Raw genomic sequence first — 21,549 nt, 5'->3', positions numbered from 1 at the left:
AAGCCATGGAGCCGAGATCGGAATCCAAGGCCCACGTGCAATGCGAGGACGCGAACAAGCGACCTTGAAGTTGCTGTTGACGGTCGAAGAATCACTACCCTAGTAGACATCGGAGCTGACTATTCAGTCTTCAGTAGACCGTTATCCCAGCTCAGGAAAGTTGCGACCGCTTGGGATGACCCGCTGATTCGCACCGCAGGTGATAACCTGATTACTCCATCGGGACGATGCACTGCAAGAGTAACCGTAAATGGGCGTACTTACCCCACCAGCTTTGTAGTCCTGCAGCAGTGTTCCCGCGACGTGATTTTAGGCATGAACGTCCTAAATGAATATAGGGCTATCATCGACTTGCGATCCAAGTTCATCAAATTCTCTGCAGACAAAGTCACGCCTGCTACGACGACTTCGACGCAACACGTCGCTCTAAATGTCCTCGACGCAGAATTGACAGTGCCGTCCCGATCAAACGTCGTAGTATATGCGTGGGTTGCGCAGACATCGAAACCGCTGAGGGCACTGTCGAAGGAAATATCCAATTGCTCTTGGAACGAGGTGTCGGCATGACAAAAGGCATCGCGAAATTTCGGAAAAACAAGCTCAGGTGCTGGTAACAAACTTTAGCGAAAAATACCGGCATCTCAATAAAGGCACGAAGATCGCTTTTCTCGACGAATTAGCGGACCTCCGAGACATATTCGCCTTCCACGACCAACCCCTGGAAGACGCACCTGACCAATTTCGCCAGCCCACATTTGACATCAACCCGACATTAACCCACAGCAGAAAATACCAGATTCGCAGTCTTCGAAGCTACAGTGAGTGCTCCTCGTCATCATCGAAGGTACGACAAACACCACTGGCCAAGCACCGCAATATAACGGAAGACAACGCCCTACCTTAGCGCCAAAGCTCCTACCGCGTATCGCCGCGAGAACGCCAAGCCAACCGCGAGCAAGTCGATGAAATGCTTCGTGACGAAGTTATCCAGTCATCAAAGAGCCCCTAGGCGGCACCAATCGTTCTGGTGAAGAAGAAAGACGGGACACTTCGTTTCTGCGTCGATTACCGCCGCCTAAACAGCATAACGAAGGAAGATGTTTACCCTCCTCCTCGCATCGACGACACACTCGACCGACTCTGCAATACAAGGTACTTCTCATCGATGTACCTGAAGAGCGGCTATTGGCAAATTGAGGTCGACGAAACAGATCGCGAGAATACCGTATTCATCACACCGGACGGCCTTTTCGAGTTCAAGGTGATGCCATTTGGCCTCTGCTCCTCACCAGTGACGTGCTAGCGAACTTCAAGTGGCAGATTTGTCTGGCTTACTTGGATGATGTTGTTTTCTCTAGCTTTGAAGACCACCTAAAAAGGCTTCGGACAGTGCTAGAAGCTATCAAGTCAGATGAACTTTGAAAGCAGAGAAATGCCACTCTGCCTACGAGGAACTGCGATTCCACATCTTATGCCGCACCTTCCCACGAACAATTCAGTTCTCGTATCACTCACTGCCGTGAGCTTGCCCGCCTTCAAAGGCCACTCAGGCTTCCACCTGTGATTCGACCCATCACTCAGTCTGCCATGGCACCAACTCACAGCCCCGGCTTGTAAGACAAATTCTCAACGGCTTTATCGGCCCGTACGCGGTCTTGAGGCAAACATTCCCTGTGAATTTGTTCGCCCGTGCATCGCCTATTGTTGATGGTCGTTATCGCGGCACCGCGTAGTGCATGTATCGCGTTTGGAACGCTTTACCCGGCTACTTGAATTTATAACCTGCGACCAGGATGATCGCTTCCGTTTCCGAGAGGTAAGAGTGTAAGCCCTGTGTACCTGAACGTCCATCTTCATCTTTACATATTCATCATCATCGTTTATCTCGTCAGAAAAAAAAAAAGCATGCACGCTGCTAGTTGGTAGTTGCTGCTTCATATTTTCTTGCAAGAGAAAATGAACCTGTCTGTGCTTCGCCTTGTCTCGAGAACATTATCAATGTGCCTCCATAATGCTAGTGCTTACGCTCTCTTTGAAACCAGCTGTCCAGTGCGACTGCCAGAAGAAACAAGTGCCTTCACTCTGCTGCAGACAACCTCGAAGCAATGAGCCAGACTTCAAGGATCGCACAGGCGTCGTCACTTGTATTCGAAAGGCTAAAGTAGAAGTACAAAAGACCATTCCGAACTTCTTGTCCTTAACCCTTTACAGTAATGTGCAAGTACGGAGCAGTGCATAAAGTATGCTCGAGGTGTCGCATTGAAGGCTCCAAGCAGGCTTCGACATGACGGCGGAGCAGCGACCGCGCGTCCTTGACGCGGGCACTGCCATGCACTGCGTAGCAAGCCGAGGGTATAAAACCGCATACCGCAGCACGCCACCGGCAGTGCGCTCTGGGAAGATTCAGTCTTCCCAGTACTCAGAAATGATGTCCCAAGTGGCTCTTAGGGCCAACACGCGGCACGTTATATCCATAGCTGTATGTGTGGAGAAGACGCCAAAATGCCCTATAACTATCATAGTTCCTTATGAATACAGAAATGTCAGCAGTATATGCTGAAACTCCAACCTCACTCTGACCTGGAAGAGGAAAGCACGTATAAATTTAAAGTTTTGGATCTGCTACAGTAAAGGATCTATATAAAGCACGAAGAGAATAGATGAGAGTGGGAATCCTTCCCGTATTACACGTGTAACAGCTATCGGATCAGGGACCTTTTAAAAGAATTTCATTTTTCATAATAATCTACAAAACTCAGGTGCATTTCTCTGGGACACTTATTGGTCTGACAAGCACTCAGTCATGTACAGTCGTGAGCGAAAGTGGTATACAAGACTCAGCCGGGGACGGAGCACGGGAAAACAGCACAATAATGCTATATAGCGACAGGGACAGCGACTGTGGGCATAGTCAGGCTGTTGATGATGATGACAGCGACTGTGACATGTGCATGTGGATAAAATGGGGCACCGCCACTATTGTCTCGATCCCAGATAGCTGTTGTTAAAGTCGCAATGCCTAACACCTAAAGAAAGGTGTTAGGCAAGGAAACACGATCTCCCCAGTACTATTCACAGCTTGCTTAGAGGAAGTATTCAGAGACTTGGAATGGGAGCAGTTAGGGATAAGGGTAGATGGAGAATACCTCAGTAATCTGCGATTTGCTGATGACATTGCCTTGCTAAGCAACTCGGGGGATGAACTACAAATAATGATTGATGACCTAGACAGGAAAAGTAGAAAGGTAGGCTTGAAAATCAATATGCAGAAGACTAAGGTAATGTTCAACAGCCTCGGGAAGGAACAGCAGTTTACATTAGGTAGCGAAGTACTGGAAGTAGTAGGCGAATATGTCTACTTAGGACACGTAGTAACCGCAGATCCGGACCATGAAAAGGAAATAACAAGAAGAATAAGATTGGGTCGATGGAGCGCATTTGGCAAGCACTCGCAGATTATGTCTAGCAGCTTACCGGTATCGCTAAAGAGGAAAGTATATAACAGTTGCATCTTACCTGTACTCACCTATGGCGCTGAAACGTGGAGGCTAACCAAGAGAGTTCTACTTAAGTTGAGGACAACCCAGAGGGCTATGGAACGAAAAATGGTAGGGGTAACATTAAGAGATAGGAAGCCTGCATAGTGGGTCAGAGAAATAACTCAAGTTACCGACATTCTAGTGGAAATTAAGAAGAAGAAATGGACATGGGCAGGACATGTAGTGCGAAGAGAAGATAACCGATGGTCGCTTAGGGTAACAAACTGGATTTCAAGGGAAGGAAAGCGTAGCAGGGGGCGGCAGAAAGTTAGGTGGGCGGATGAGATTAAGAAGTTCGCAGGGGTCAAGGGGATGCAGCTAGCACAGAACCGGGTTAAGTGGAGAAATATGGGAGAGGCCTTCGCCCTGCAGTGGGTATAGTCAGGCTGATGATGATGATGATTATGATGATGATGAAGTCGCAATGCAGTTTTCCCGAGCTCCGCCACCGGTTAAGTGTTGTATACCACTTTTGCTCACGGCATACACTGAATATATATATGTCATACAGGAACTTTGCAACAATAACACTTGCGTAGCTGTATTACTCTATGGATTCAGATATCATATACCATTAAAAAATACTTCCCTCCCTTCCAAGTATATGTAAGGATAGGCGCGGCCACTCGTCAGAGGAATTCTTCCTCCCTCAGTGTAGCCAGTTCTTCATTTAAATTTGTGTAGAACATTGTTCTTATCCCATACAGCATTGGAAGCATGACGTTTTGCGTGTGTCCCGCACAGCAGCCAGGACCCTCCTCTTCCTAAGTACATACATGACTATGTACCGGATAAAAAAGTGTTTAAGAACCCGCATGCTCATCTATAGTGTCCAAGACGTGATCGCACTGAACACAATTTCATATACTACGATAAATAGGATTTTTTATATCGCAGCACTTGTGCTTTTCAATCACGGACAAGTTAAATTTTGCGAGTGCAGTGATTTCTAAAAGAGGCACAGGGCATTTAGGCTAAGCCGTGGCGGCATCCTATATTGGCAGAAAATATAGCAACCATTTCATGCCTGCAAAAAAAAATTGTAAATTGCTTCATAGGTAAGGCGCAGTATCTGTCGCAGTTTTGCGTGGACACCCAATAAGGTATATGAGCAAGGTGGCGAGAGAAAGAGGTGTCGCAGTGGAGGGCTACGGGGTAATTTCGACAACCTAGGGATCATTAAACGGGCACTGAACTCGCACACGGACGCCTCACCGTATCAACTTCATCTAAACACAGCTGCCGGCTGTCGGGTTTGAACCTGGGTACTCTGGCAAAGTGTAGTCATGATTTCTCACTATTTCACTATTTTCACGCTTTCACTAACACCACAGTGTAATGTTGATACATTACCGGAACAAACACCCTGAATCCAGATGACGACCTGGGAAGTATTTTGGAGGAAAACATAGTTTAAAAAGCCGCTAGGTTGTTGCTGCGACTGTGGGAAGGAGGAAAGCAAAATGCGGAGGCTTGCCTACCGCCCGTGGTTGAGGTATGACGTACCGCTGCATCTTGTGATCAGAGGCGAACACGGCAGTCGGCCGTCTTACCAGCAAGTTGTTTTTTGACCAACTAGCGTTCGCGTTTGTCTCTCACTCGTTGGCGTTTACACTCAGCTGCGGCGCATGAACGCAAACGAGAAACGCGATAAGCACTAAAGCTATCCGTAAGCATTTAGTCGATGTTCGTGCTTATTTCTTTTTTCCTCGGCGCCCGGCTGAGAGGCACACTGTGATATCACGGGTGAGGTTTGTTTGTGGGGTTTAACGTCCCAAAGCAACTCAGGCTATGAGAGACGCCGTAGTGGAGGACTCCGGAAATTTCCACCACCCGGGGTACTTTAACGTGCACTGACATCGCACAGCACACGGGCGCCTTGATTTTCGCGTCTATCTAAAAGCTGCCGCCAAGGCCGGGATTCGATCCCGCGTCCGTCGAGCGCCGTAACCACTGCGCCACCCCAGCGGGAAGATCAAGGGTGCGCTTGCTACGCGTTCCTTACCGACGGTGAGGCATACGATGCGCCCACGACAACAGCTTCGCTTTCAAAGATTACTTAAAAGTTGCGCCCACCGTAGTCTAGAACTCAGCAGACCTCGTTCTTAGAGGGCATCGCGACTAAGACGTTCTCTGAACAAGCTCCCCCAGGGACAACAAAGGCCAAATACTTTGTGGGCTCGACATGTCGAGACGTAAAGGTGCGCTCCATACTGAACGTAACATGTTTAGCTCTGGACTTCATTTAAATTGCTTATGTTCGCTCACAGACGTAACAGCATCGGAGATCAACAATACATTAGTCGTCTTTACCAGTTAGGTGAATCAGCTGAAATCAAAACAAATAACAATAATAGGCATTGCCTTTCGGAGTATAATCACTTCTTTCTGCGTTTTTGTTTGCTTTACGACTCTTCTATGTGTATGTAGCGCGTTGCATTCACAGGCATATAAGTTGTCAGGTACCAACCGCACTCGCACAGTTAGTTTTGTCACACGCCTTCGAGCTTCAAAATAAAACGTTTAATTTTGGGAAAAATGGTTGGGAGCAAAAGGTAGGCGGCGTTAAGCTGCCTATGCCCATTGCCACCCCAACTTCTCCGTGAGAGAAGAGGGACGGAAGGCGTAAAAAACCAAGAGCGAAAGGGGCGCATCAGGAGGGAAGCTCTCGATTAATATCATCGTCTTGGGTTAATGTCATCCCCTTGGGTTATTCGGCTGCATTCGCTACACGACAACGCCACTCGCTGACAATAACACTATTACTTACGAGAAATAATTGCTTCAAGTTTTCCTTTTTTTTTTTTCTAGAAGTATCAATAAGTGGAACAATCTAACTAACGACATTGTAACCCAAGGCTCAGTGCTATTATTTGAATCTCATTTGTGTTTATGTGGCGTTTGATCTTATTCTATTTATTTTTTCAGTTACAGTTGTGTCTTTGTGTTGCGTCGCATTTCAGCTGATGCTTGTGTGTGCACGTAGCGAGTGACCTCATGCGTCTCACATTATGTACCGGTGCATTTTGTATACTTCGTTTTTTAATTTCTGTCAGTATCCACCCTGGCAAGGTCTTGGAAACAAGACCACGGTATAAATTAATCATTTATTATTTTGTTAATAATTTAATTAATTCTATAGTTAATGGGATATAACATTACTCTGCACATGGGCTGCTTTTCAATTTTCCGTCATTGACGAAGAGACATCAACAAATTGAAGGTAAAAAGAACTTTCTCAAAAATTTAATGCCACATGGATGCACTGAAGAAGATGGCAGTGAAAATTACTCGCTTATTGCAATACGATCTCTGACAGTTTCTTTTTTCGCCACCAGGCTTAGGCCAGCCAGCGGATAAGCCAGCCAGGACCCCTGAGTAGTCGCCATGCGATCACACGGCGTATCAATTATTGCGTCCCCGTATGTGCCTCTCGCTCTCCAGTATTTGTTGATCGCATTTCCGGTCAGCGAGTTTTATCTGCGCTTCATCGTGGGCTTCGTCCCTGCACCAAATTTCATCCCTAGGAGAACGGAGCACAATAACGGCACTAAAGAATCCGGTGACCTGGAGTCGCAAACAAAACTGTTGCTTAGGCTCCGAAAGTTCACCGTAAAAGAAGTACAATTATACGTTTATGTGTATATTATGCGTATTATACAAGTCATAGATGAATGAGACCCAATGCAAATAAGACAAACTAAAGCCAAATCGCTTTAAACTATCCTAAGGAGGCTAAGGTAATCGCTAATAAAACCAGGACAACTTTAGACTGCAATAAAGCAAAAGATCAAGCGGGTTTTCGGAAAGGGTACACTCTACTATTGTTCATATCCATGCCGTCAACCAGTTTATAGAATTCTAAGAATACAACCAGCCCTCATACATAACATTCACTGATTATGATAAAAAGCATTTGACTCAGTCGAAACCTCGGCGGTCATGCAGGCATTGCGAAACGAGCCGCATATAAAAGTACTGGAAGTAATATATAGTGGCTGCACAGCAACCATAGTTTTGCATAAAGTGAAAAAATTTCTATAAAACAAAGGTGCTAGGCAAGGAGACACGATCTCCTCAGTACTATTCACTGCTTGCTTACAGGAAGTAGTCAAAGATTTGGAACGGGAGCAGTTAGGGAGAAGGGTAGATGGAGAATACCTCAGTAATCTGTGATTTGCTGATGACATTGCCTTGCTAAGTAACTCGGGAGATGGACTGCAAATAATGATTGATGACCTAGACAGGAAAAGTAAAAACGTAGGCTTGAAAATCAAAATACAGAAGACTAAGGTAATGTTCAACAGCCTCGGGAAGGAACAGCAGTTTACATTAGGTAGCGAAGCACTGGAAGTAGTAGGCGATATGTCTACTTAGGACAGGTAGTAACCGCAGATCCGGACCATGAAAGGGAAATTACAAGGAGATAAAGATTGGCATGGAGCGAATTTGGCAAGCACTCGCAGATTATGACTGCTGAAACTCTCACCTCACCCTGACCTGGGAGAGGGAAACCACGTATAGATCTAAAGTTTTGGATCTGCGGCAATAAAGGCTCTTTGCAAAGCACGAACAGAATAGATGAGAGTGGGCATCCTTGCCGTAGTCCACGTGTAACAACTATCGGATCAGTGACCGTTTAAAAGATTTTTATTTTTCATAATAATCTACAAAACTCAGGTACATTTCTCTGGGACACTTATTGGTCTGACAACAACTCAGTCATGTACAGTCGTGAGCGAAAGTGGTATACAAGACTCAGCCGGGGACGGAGCTCGGGAAAACGGCATAATAACGCCATATAGCGACAGGGACAGCGACTGTCACATGTGCATGTGGATAAAACGGGGCACCGCCACTATTGTCTCGATCCCAGATAGCTGTTGTTAGATAAAGTCGCAATGCAGTTTTCCCGAGCTCCGCCACCGGTTGAGTGTTGTATACCACTTTTGCTCACGACATACACTGAATATATATATATATATATATATATATATATATATATATATATATATATATATATATATATATATATATATATATATATATATATATATATATATATATATATATATATATATATATATATATATATATCATACAGGAACTTTGCAACAATAACACTTGCGTAGCCGTATTACTCTATGGATTCAGACATCATACCATTAAAAATACTTCCCTCCCTTCCAAGTATATGTAAGGATAGGCGCGGCCACTCGTCAGAGGAATTCTTCCTCTCGCAGTGTTGTCAGTTCTTCATTTAAATTTGTGTAGAACATTGTTCTTATCCCATACAGCATTAGAAGCATGACTTTTTGCGTCTGTCCCCGCAAAATAGCCAGGACCCTCCACTTCCCAAGTACATACATGGCTATGTACCGGATAAAAAAGTTTCTAAGAACCCGCTAGCACATCTATAGTGTCCAAGACGTGATCGCACGGAACGCATTTTGCTATACTAAAATAAATTGGATTGTTTATATCGCAGCACATGTGCTTTTCAATCACGGACAAGTTAAATTTTGCGAGTGCAGTGATTTCTAAAAGAGGCACAGGGCTTTTAGGCTAAGCTGACACAAACAAGGTGTGGCAGCCATGCAGTCAGAGCAAGCCCTTGCAGCAACAAACTAACGCGAAATCCTTCCGAGCTATACTTCCAAGCTCTGCAAAGCAGCGCAAATGCCTTGAAACCACGAGGAGCGGCTGCGCGAGCGCTTGGCGTGAGAAAGCGCGTGCGCTCGCTTCTCTTGCGTCGGTCGCGTGATCATCTACCTTGGCGTGATAGCCAGACCACGTGACTAGCCGTATATATAGCGCTGCAAATGCTCTCGCATTTCAGAGCGGTGTTAGCTCCCGGCACTCCGTGGCTGCCACCGGCGTTTTGGTATCTGTTATGCGTGCCGTCACTGCACCCGCCAACGTTTCGGTGGCGGCTGTTGGGAGGCGCTTCTTTCCGTTTGTTTCTTACTTTTCATTTCTCTTATTGCCCGCCCGAGGTGGTCGCTCAACTAGAGCTAGCTGGCAGACCCGTGCATTTTCTTTTCTCGGTTTAAGGAAATTTGCGGCGCCACATGACCTAGGCATTTTCAGTGCGAAGAGCAAAGCTTATAATCTAATCACTACGTGTTTGATTTATGCGACTCATCCGCAGTGGAGTAAGTGCACAAGTATTCCAAGGGAGCCGCGCTACAGCGGTGGCAACGGCTATATATGCAGCCGTGGGGGAAAACGTATTTGCTTTAACTGTAGTCATCACTCCTAGAAGGAACTCGATACGGGTCCGCGATTCTTAAGGAGCATTGACTCTTGTTCATTTATCTGACAGAATATTACTTACGTGAGCTGCAAGTTTTGTCACGGCACTGGGGCGCTGGCGCGAGGCATCCTTTTATTTTTTACTTATTTATTATTATTTTTTTAGCGGCCTTCGGAAGGGCGCTCTCGTTGCTGTGTTGAAAATAGCCAGAATTCTCAAATGCAGCATCCCGCTGGAGATCAGCGCGTCACTTCGCTTGTTGCATCCAAGCATTCATTGCGTATACCGTAGCCGAGAACAGCGACGAGCGGTGTAACGAGCACCGTTGATAAGCCTGAGGGATCTGGCAGGGGAATGTGGCGGTGCGTGCCGTCCTGAAAAGAGTGTGCGAACCAGACACAGCGCAGGTATTTGTAGCAGCGTGGTGCAAAGATAATGGAATGATTAGCAGGCGAAACGAATTCTGGATAAACCTGATGCTTAATCCTCTGTGGCTTCTCTAGAAAAGACCAAATTGTAAAATGTAAATACGGAAATAGACAAAATGCTGCCCTGAAATATCGCACATTCGATTACAGGCGAGTGTGCTTAATACGAGGTGTTTTATGAAAAAAAAAAAAAAAGTGGAGCTTTTTAACGCTGCTGAGCCGAATGAGGAGGAGGAGGAGGAGAAATACATTTATTACTCGAAAAGAGTATATATACATGAAGATGGATTGGATCAACCCTTAAGGGGCTGGTCCTTTTGTCCCTGGGACACCACGGGCGAAAAAAAAAAAACAAAACAGAAAATAGCAAACTGGCCTAGAAGGGCTGGGCCTGTAGCGTGAACGCACAAAGCATGAATACTGCAGGCGTGTCTAGGCATTCCCCAACCACGGAGGAGGATTGTAAGAAGTGAAGAAGGTGTTAAACTTCAAGAGACACGTGGCAGTGTTTTTGTGAAGTATACTTTTAAAAGAATTTTATTTTCCATTTTATTCTACAAAACTAAAATATATATATTTTTTTACACTTACTGGTCTGACAAGCACTCAGTCATGTACATACACTGAATATATATCTCACACAGGTTCTTTGCAACAATAACACTTGTGTAGCCTTCTTACACTATGGATTCGGACGAATCCCGGCAATTCATAGGACAGTGTCTAAAAAGCTGCTAGCTCATCTATAGTGCCCAAGACGTGATCTCGCAGAAAAGAGTTTGCCATACTAAGAAATATTGGATAGTCTATATCGCAGCACATGCCATTTCAAACGTGGACCACTTTTGGGTGCGGAGATTTCTAAAAGAGGCACAGTGCTAACCCATCGCGGTATCCTGTATTGGTAGAGAATATTCCGTAACAATTCCATATATTCCGCTACCATTTCATGTCTACATAAAATATTAAAATGGTTTATAGGAAAGGCGCAGTACCTGTCAGGTTTGTCAGCGGACAGCTGAACCGAGCCGTAAGAGTAGGGAAGTAGGTTGCAGAGAACGCGGAAAGAGAAAAAGAGGTGCCGTAGTGGAGGGCCACGGAGTAATTTCGACCGCCAGGGGATTTTAGTGCTGTCGCACTACTGGCCGCATTATCGCAAATGCAGGCCGTCATAGCACCCGCCATCGCTTCGGTGGTGGACGACGGCTCATGCGACGCGCGCTCTCCCTCTTCTTTTTCTTTTTTTCTCAATTTTCTCTTGTGTCCGCACGAGGCAGCGGAGGTGGATCAGCTACAGAGCCAGTAGCAGGCCCGTGCATTTTCTTTTCCTTCTTCCTACAGTCACACGAGAACAACCAGATGTCTGAAGCCGATTTAAACTTTTACCTTTCCGACGGACTTCAGGTGTCCACAGAAACCAGTCTGCAGATACTGCGCCTTTCCTTTCGTGTAAATGAATTGTAGAACACCGGTAAACACTGACGCGTTCAACAGAACGCTGCTAGTGCGCAACAAGGGGCGCGCGGTATTTATTAATTGAGACACAGCAAGCACAGTCTTGTCAAAACGCCTTACCACTGCACCATATTCCATGACTGACTAAGTTAAACTGTCGGTATTTTTTTAATCTGCACTGACATAGTACAGCAGACGGATCCCTTCCCGTTTCGATCCACCGAAACGCAGCCGCGGCAGTCGGCCTCGAACCTGGGTACTCCGGTACGTTATAGTCACGCTTACCTCGATTACGGCAGAGTCAGATATTGCTAAATAACTAATCCGTAGGTTCAGAGCTCAGCAAAATCGTCTAGCGCTTGTGTGTCACCTCCGTGTAGACGTCCACCGAGGATTGAGGCAGATGCTCCGCTTTTCTTTTCCTAAATACAAACCAACAGAAGCCTTTCTCGGCTATGTCGGCAAGGTCGTGTCCGCAAAGTGTGTCCGCAGCCGTTGTGTCGTTCTCAGAAGAGTTCTAACGAATGGTTGTGATCGAGAGAGGATGATATGAGGATGAGCAAAAGCTAACGCTAGCGCAGCGCAGAGCGATCGGACGCGTGGCGTACCGGCTCAGTCGATGTTCGGCTGGAACCGTGAAACTCTTGACCTAACTCCTTGGAAAACTGCGCATCTGCATCCTTGAAGGTAGCATGATCTTGGAGACACCGATCGCATCCAGGTACGCTCAATTTTCGGCCATTTAGAGCGACTTTTCTTATCAACACGTAGCGGATGAGCTATAGGCAACCGCTGCGGCTCCTCCGCCGCTGGCCGTAGACGCGCGCCAGAGGACGGCCAATCCACTATTTCGGCGGAGCAAGCTGGCCTTTTTCAAGATGTTGACAACCGGCGTCGTCGCCAGCAAAGCGCACGAGGAGCGGCCACGCCAAAGAGTCCTCTGAACAACGCAGACACGGGAGGCGCCGCACTCCGTCTTCGAAAGCAATCCAGATTTCGTGCCCGTACTTTCCAAGTGGTCGGAAAAACCGACGGTCAGGATGAATCATGACGACTTCGTGATCGTGATCAAACCATGTACGCACTACAGTCGCCTTGAAAATTGAAAAGCTGCCCATGTGCAGAGCAATGTTATATCCCGTTAATAAATAATTATTTAACTATATATTAAATAATTAATTAATTTATGCTGTGCTCTTGCTTCCAAGACCTTGACAGAAATAAAAAAAAGAAGTATACAAAATGCAGCGGTACATAACGGAAGACGCATGAGGTCACTCGCTACGTGCACACACAAGCATCAGCTGAAATGCGACGCAACACAAAGACATCAACTGTAACTGAAAAAATAAATACAGTAAGATCAAACGCCACATAAACACAAATGATATTCAAATAATAGCACTGAGCCTTGGGTTACAATGTCGTTAGTTGGATTGTTCCACTTATTGATACTTCTAGAAAAAAAAAATGAAAACTTGAAGCAATTATTTCTCGTAAGTAATGGTGTTATTGTCAGCGAGTGGCGTTGTCGTGTAGCGAATGCAGCCGAATAACCCAAGGGGATGATATTAACCCACGACGATGATATTAATCGAGAGCTTCCCTCCTGATGCGCCCCTTTCGCTCTTGGTCTTTTACGCCTTCCGCCCCTCTTCTCTCACGGAGAGGTTGGGGTGGCAATGGGCACAGGCAGCTTAACGTCGCCTACCTTTTCCTCCCAACCATTTTTCCAAAAAATTAAACGTTTTATTTTGAAGCTCGAAGGCGTGTGACAAAACTAACTATGCGAGTGCGGTTGGCACCTGACAATTGATATGCCTGTGAATGCAACGCGCTGGACAGACGTGATCTCTTACGCATACATACACATATAAGAGTCGTAAAGCAAACAGCAAACGCAGACAGAAGTGATTATATTCCGAAAGGCAATGCCTATTATTGTTATTTGTTTTGATTTCAGCTGATTCACCTAACTGGTAAAGACGACTAATGTATTGTTGATCTCCGATGCTGTTACGTCTGTGAGCGAACATAAGCAATTTAAATGAAGTCCAGAGCTAAACATGTTACGTTCAGTATGGAGCGCACCTTTACGTCTCGACATGTCGAGCCCACAAAGTATTTGGCCTTTGTTGTCCCTGGGGGAGCTTGTTCAGAGAACGTCTTAGTCGCGATGCCCTCTAAGAACGAGGTCTGCTGAGTTCTAGACTACGGTGGACGCAACTTTTAAGTAATCTTTGAAAGCGAAGCTGTCGTCGTGGGCGCATCGTATGCCTCACCGTCGGTAAGGAACGCGTAGCAAGCGCACCCGTGATCTTCCCGCCGGGGTGGCGCACTGGTTAGAGGGCTCGACGGACGCGGGATCGAATTCCGGCCTCGGCGGCAGCTTTTCGGTGGAGGAGAAAAGTAAGGCGCCCGTGTGCTGTGCGATGTCAGTGTAAGTTAAAGTACCCCAAGTGGTCGAAATTTCCGGGGTACTCCACTACGACGTCTCTCATAGCCTGAGTTGCTTTGGGACGTTAAACCCCACAAACAAACCGCACCCGTGATCTCACAGTGTATCTCTCAACCGGGCGCCGAGGAAAGAAGAAATAAGCACGAACATCGACTAAATGCTTACGGCTAGCTTTAGTGCTTATCGCGTTTCTCGTTTGCGTTCATGCGCCGCAGCTGAGTGTAAACGCCAACGAGGGAGAGACAAACGCGAACGCTAGTTGGTCAAAAAACAACTTGCTGGTAAGACGGCCGACTGCCGTTTTCACCTCTGTTCACAAGATGCAGCTGTATAGTCATACCTCAACTACGGCCGGTTGGCAGGCCTCCGCATTTTCTTTTCCTCCTTCCTACAGTCGCAGCAACAACCTAGCGGCCTTTTAAACAATGTTTTCCTCCAAAATACTTCCCAGGTCGTCATCTGGATTCAGGGTGTTTGTTGCGGTAATGTATCAACATTACACTGTGGTGTTAGTGAAAGGGTGGAAATAGTGAAATAATGAGAAATAATGACTACACTTTGTCAGAGTACCCAGGTTCGAACCCGACAGCAGGCAGCTGCGTTTAGATGAAGTCGATACTGTGAGGCGTCCGTGTGCGAGGTCAGTGCCCGTTTAGAGATCCCCAGGTTGTCGAAATTACCCCGTAGCCCTCCACTGCGACACCTCTTTCTCTCGCCACCTTGCGACAACCTATGTGGCCGGCGCTACCACGCCGCAATCTACCCCTATCTCCGCCGCCACGGTGCGCGTTCCTCCCCCACTACAGCGGAAGAAAGAGCGATAGCACTGGCCATCGCTGACCCGCGTACGCGTTCAGTCCTCTGTGAAACGCTGCTGTTGCCTGCTGCACTGAGTCCGCTTGTATTTGCTGCGTGGTGCGGCGTTCGAGGAAGCGTCAAATAAATAGTGCCCACGCACGCCTGGATCGAACGCCCGGCGGGGTCAACTTCGTATAGACCAACACCATGTTTGTAAACAAACGTGTTTACACCCGCACAATGCTCAGTAGCGAATCACGTAGTTTTGTTTACAGCCTGATATATGCGGCCGCATGAAGTAAATTAGCTTGATAATACTGTCACTCCAGTGATACACCCTAGACAGAATTACATTTAAAAGGCAGTTGTCGAACGCCGTGCGACAATACGGACCGAACAAGAGTCGCGCATAGCAGCAGTCGACAGCGCAGCTGGCGATACCCACCGCGCTCCGGAGCGTCTGCTAGCGACAGCGCCGGTGGTGCATTACCGTCTGCAACTGTGCGCGGTCAGTTTATCGTGCTGTGAACGGTCCCGCAAGTCGTCAGACTTGCAGTACTTGCAAGGGTATGTAGTGTGCCATGCAGCATGATGTCGGGGCGTGATACAAGACGTTCACCAAAAAATTAGAAGGGTTCAACGCTGCTGAACCGAGTAAAATGTTGCGGTAAGTTGTGTTTACATGTGTTTCTATGGGTCGCCCTCTTAACTTGCACCCGCATACGTTTCGCGGTACTCAAAAAAATACTTCGCCTCGTTAATGAGAGTTAATACTGATACGGGGCAGAAGGCTAGCACAGGAAACCACAGCAGGTGATGGGCAAGTGTTCACAGCACAGCAGAGCAGACCACAGCAAGTGTTTAGGCAAGTCCCAACGGTTTCTTCAGCTTCATCGTCTCTCACTCTATTTTCTATCGTCGTCCTCTTCGGTGGCATATACGTAACATTACCGCGCCACGAAAAGCACGTTAATCTCGTCTGTATTACCGTGCTTTTCGTGGCGCGGTAATGTTACGTATATGCCACCGAAGAGGACGACGATAGAAAATAGAGTGAGAGACGATGAAGCTGAAGGAGCAAAACAACCTGTGGCCGCATGAAATGGTCGGTTTCCGACCACACTTGTGCACGCAGGACGTAATGCTCCGACTAAAGCATGATATCATAGACTCGCGATCGAGAGACGCCAAAGTGATCCTGGGCCTAGACCTCACCAAGGCCTTCGACAATGTCAGGCACGAGGCTATTCTCGAAGGGCTCGAAGAGCTCGGAGTAGGGGAGAGAACGTACAACTACATAAAAGACTTCTTATCGGGCAGAAAAGCCTGCATGATATTTCAAAATTTAGAATCTCCTACGATAGAGTTAGGAAGCAAAGGCACACCGCAGGGCTCAGTGCTATCGCCTTTTCTATTCAACGTGGCAATGAGAGGCCTCCCGGGTGAACTTAACCAAATCAAGGGGCTAAATTTTAGCATGTATGCGGACGATATTAACCTCTGGAATAACCATGGGAGCGATGCGAGTACGGAGGAACGCCTGCAAGCAGCGACCGACATCATTGTCGATTACGCGGCTAAAAGGGGACTTTCGTGCTCCCCGCATAAATCTGAGTTGTTCGTTTATAACCCAAAGTACCTCCGCTGCAAGAATAGCGGGAGTTTCATATTCAGGTGGAGGGCAAACCGGTGCCAAAAGTAGATCAGATCAGGATTTTGGAGATGGTCATTCAATCCCACGGTCACAACGGAGAGGTCCTGAAAAAATTAGAAAGTTACGCGATGCAAACCCTCGGGCTCTTGAGGAGGGTCGCCACTAAAGGAAGAGGCCTCAAGGAGAGAAATTTACTAAAACTAATCCAGGCATACGTAATAAGCAGAATCAGTTACGCCACGCCCTACCTGGACATAAAGGCCGGCGAAAAAGAGAAGTTAGACTGCCTGATTCGAAGATGCGTTAAGAAGGCGCTAGGACTGCCCATGGGTACCTCGAGCGAACGACTGCTCGAACTCGGGGTGCATAACACGTGGGCAGAATTGGCGGAGGCAGTGCGAGTCTCCCAATTAGAGAGACTAAGCACGACCGAGACGGGCAGGGTAATCCTTGCAAAAGTAGGCCTCAACCCAGACAGGGGAGTTAAAAAAAAAGTCACAATTAATAGTGAAATCAGGAATGCCTTGGTAGTCCCCCCCTTCTCTAGGAATATGCATCCAGAATTTAATGTCGAAAGAAGGGCTAAACGAGCTGAAGCTCTAGAGCGACGGTTCAAGAACATGGGAGCAAAGGAAGTAGTCTATGTTGATGCGGCAAGTGGCAGAACAGGTGCGGCGGTAGCTTCGGTAGTCGATGGCCGAGGGGCACCGGTATCCGCGGCAGCCATCAGAGGCCGCAACATAGAGACTGCGGAGGAAGTTGCGATAGCGCTAGCTTGCGTAGGAACAGAAGCCAAGTTCATAATTAGCGACAGCAAAACTGCCATTCAAAATTTTGGGAAGGGGAGGATATCGCCGGAGGCGGCCAAAATCCTCACCCAAAGAACAATAAATAGGAAAATTCAGTTAATTGGACACCCGCTCACGCTGCCGTCCCTGGTAACGAGGCGGCTCACGAGCTAGCCCGAGCTCTCTACTTCCGGGTAGCCGTCGAGCCCTCCCGAACACTGGGCATACGACGAGCGTCTGCAAAATTACGGGGAAATCATCGACCATTATAAATTGGGACGTAGACTGGTACCCCCGCCAGATGTTAGACTAAATAATAGAGAAGCTGTCGCGTGGAGGCGGCTACAAACTAATACGTTCATGAACCCGGTCTGGGCGTTTCACGCGCTACCAGACTTTAGGGACAATGATCTCTGCAAACACTGTGGGGCGAGAGGGACCCTCGACCACATAATTTGGGAGTGCCCACAATCTCCATGGATAGGGCAAAATATTACAAGTAGAGAAGCCTGGGATACCTTGCTGCGAAGCGCGGACCATGCGATCCAGCACCGCACCGTCCATCTGGCGGAAGAGGCCGCAAGAAGCCAAGGGCTACCTGCCAGCCTCTAATCCGTGGGCGCACGACTCCCCGTTTCCGATGGAATTAAAAGTTGTACAACCAACCAACCAACCAACCACGAAAAGCACCGTCCCGGTTCGTACTACGTCGAGGAACTAAAGCTGGAGTGGTAGGGCTTCATGCGAGCGACATGAACGATTTCGGAACGTGGCATATCGAACTCTTGGCGTGGGTGCACAGGGCTGACTTCGTATGTCACAGAAGTGACTGGCCGTAAAACACGGTAGGGGCCTGTGTATCGCGGCAAGAGCTTCTCAGAGAGCCCAATTCTACGTGCGGGAGTCCAGAGCAAGACGAGCGAGTCCGGAGAGTAGTGGACATCGCGATGTCGAGAATCATGGCGCCGTTTTTGGGAGTTCTGCGAAGAAGTCAGTCGGCGGCGAGCAACAACACGGGCGGCGTCAGCTCGGGATATGGCGTCACGAACATAGGAGCTTGCATCAGTGGTGTGAGACAGTACGCTGTCAAACGGGAGAGAGGGGTCACGGCCGAACAGAAGATAAAAGGGCGAGTAGCCCATTGTATCGAGACGGGAGGAATTATATGCAAACGTAACAAACGGTAAAGTAATATCCCAGTCACGGTGAACAGCCGATACATACATTGACAGCATATCGGTGAGTGTGCGATTGAGGCCTTCGGTGAGGCCATTCGTTTGTGGATGGTAAACGGTGGTGAAGTATGCTTAATGGAACAGTATCGGATAATTTCTTCGACTACTCGAGCAAGAAAGCAACGGCCACGGTCAGTGAGCAGCTGGAGTGGAGCACCGTGGAGCAAGATAACGTCGTGGAGGAGAAACGCAGCCACGTCAGTTGCACAGCTGGTGGGTATCGCTCGTGTAACGGCATAGCGCGTGGTATACTCCGTAGCCACCGCAATCCATTTATTCCCCGACGCAGAGAGTGGGAAAGGATCGAGGAGATCAAGGCCAACTCGGTAAAATGGGTCTATTGGGATGTCGATCGGCTGTAGGGATCCAGCAGGCACAACCGAGGGCTTCTTCCGCCGCTGGCACCTTTCACAAGAAACCACGTAACGACGAACAGAGCGGTAGAGGCCTGGCCAAAAGAAGCGCCGGCGGACGCTGTCGTAAGTACAAGACACGCCAAGATGACCCGAAGTGGGCGCGTCATGCAGCTCCTGAAGAACGGTGGCACGCAGGTGTTCGGGTACTACGAGCAGAAGCTCAGCGCCACATGGTCGCATATTCCGCCGATATAAAGTGCCGTTGTGGAGCACAATGGTCGCATATTCCGCCGATATAAAGTGCCGTTGTGGAGCACAAAGAAAGCAAGAGTGGCGTCAGGGTGATCAGTGCTGAGGCGGTTGATAATGGCGCAAAGCTTGGGATCTAAACGCTGCTCATGACGAATGTTTAAAAGGTCAGAGATGGACAGCACACAGGTATCATCGTCACACTCGCTTTCAGGCGGCCTATCTACCGGGTTGCGGGACAGGCAATCGCGGCATCAGTGTGTAGCCGGCCGGACTTGCGAAGGACAGAAAAAGTTTGTTCCTGAAGACGCAGCGCCCAACGCCCCAGACGACCAGTAGGCGTAGAAAGCCAACATAAGGCGTGGTGGTCGGTGATGACGGAGAACGGGCGGCCAAACAAGGGCGAAATTTTGTAATGGCCCACACGAGGGCTAAACACTCACGTTCTGTGATCGAATAATTCCGCTCAGCCGCTGAAAGGAGGTGACTGGCATAAGCAATGACGCGAATGCGGCCCGTCTGCTGTTGGGCGAGAATGGCGCCAATACCGTGGCCACTGGCGTGGGTGCGTACCTCCGTTCGTGCTGAGGGGTTGAAGTGTGCCAGGACGGGCGGGTTGGTGAGGGCTGCGATGAGCGCAGAAAAGGCTTGAGATTGTTCTTGGCCCCAGCAGAATGGAACGTCGTTCTTCAGAAGAAGTGTGAGTGGACGAGCCGTGTCCGCAAAGTTGGGACAAACCGCTGAAAATACGAGCAAAGGCCAAGAAAACTACGAACGTCACTGGTACAATGGTGTGTAGGAAATTCACTTACAGCACGAATTTTGTTGGGGTTGGGTTGAACGCCGCGGGCATCGACCAGGTGTCCGAGCACTTTGAGTTCACGTCGGCCGAAGCTTCACTTCTTTGAATTCAGCTGAAGGCCAGCTCTTCGGAAGACTCCAAGAATGGCATCAAGGGGGTGAAGGTGGCTCTCAAAGGTCGAAGAAAAGACAATGACGTCATCGAAAACCCATAAGCACGTCGTCCATTTGAAACCACGTAAAAGAGAGTCCATCATACGCTCGAATGTAGCAGGCGCATTACACAGGCCAAAAGGCATCACCTTGAATTGGTACAGGCCATCGGGTGTGACGAAGGCGGTCTTCTCTCGGTCCCGTTCGTCGACCGCGATCTACCAATAACCGGAACGAAGATAAATCGAAGAGAAATAGCTGGCACCGTGCAAGCAGTCGAGGGCATCATCTATCCTGGGAAGTGGGTAAACGTCCTTCTTTGTAACTTTGTTGAGATGGAAATCAACGCAGAACCTCCAGGTAATGTGCTTATTTTTAACAAGCACTACAGGTGACGCCCAGGGGCTGCTCGAAGGTTCTATAATATTTCTTACCAACATTTTGTCTACTTCTTCTTGTATGACGCGACGTTCAGAAATGGCGACTCGGTAAAGTCTTCTGTGAATTGGTCTGGCGTCTCCTGTATCGATGCGATGAGTAACGAGGGATGTTTGTCCCAAGGGTCGGTTACCAAAATCAAAAATGTCACTCTACGAAGTCAGAAGGCCCGTAAGTGCTTGAGAACGATCAGGACACAAGTCAGGAGCTACCATTCCTGATATGCGGGCCTCCGTAGGCGGGGACTCTGCAGGTCGTGTCGATCCTCAGGTAAAGGTGCAGACACATTAAAGTCAGAGAGTGGGGTCAGTTCGGCGAGAGAAATGCCCTCAGGAAGAACGTGTACAGAACAGCTGAAGTTCAGGACGGGAATATAAGTGTGATTATTGGCTACGTGCACGATATTATGAGGGAGAGCTATGCTACGCTGCAGAGTAACATTGGTTAAAGGGGAACAAAGTAGTCGTCATCAGGAAGGGAGGGAAAAAGTGACATGAGCACATACACAGAGGCTTCAGGTGGCAGACGAGTAAATGCAGCGGAGCGAAGACGGAGCGTTGAAGTTTCATGAGCTTGTTCGTCAGGACAGAGCGGCAGGTGTAGATGAAGCAGTCCAGAAGAACAGTCAATAAGAGTAGAGTGTGCAGTTAAAAAGTCGAGGCCTAATATTTTCTATCGTCGTCCTTTTCGGCGGCATATAAGTAGCATTACTTTCTTGATCTATTCTACGATGTTCATGGTTGCTCTGTACCGAATAACGAGATCATAGGTGCGCCGTGAAATTAGAAAATTGCTTTTAAATTTTTCATGTCCATGTATTCTTATGGGCGCTAAGCCTAGTTTTCACCCCGAACCGGCCCCGCCTGGCGACAGAAGCGCCACCGCATCGCGCTTACGTTACAGATCGGTGTTGGTCTATATGCGTGCATCGCCTGGTGACG

The sequence above is a fragment of the Amblyomma maculatum genome, chromosome 1, assembly GCF_055883805.1.
Source record: "Amblyomma maculatum isolate TAMU_Amacu chromosome 1, ASM5588380v1, whole genome shotgun sequence".
Classification (NCBI taxonomy): domain Eukaryota; kingdom Metazoa; phylum Arthropoda; class Arachnida; order Ixodida; family Ixodidae; genus Amblyomma; species Amblyomma maculatum.
Note: the sequence above shows the minus strand (reverse complement) of the source record.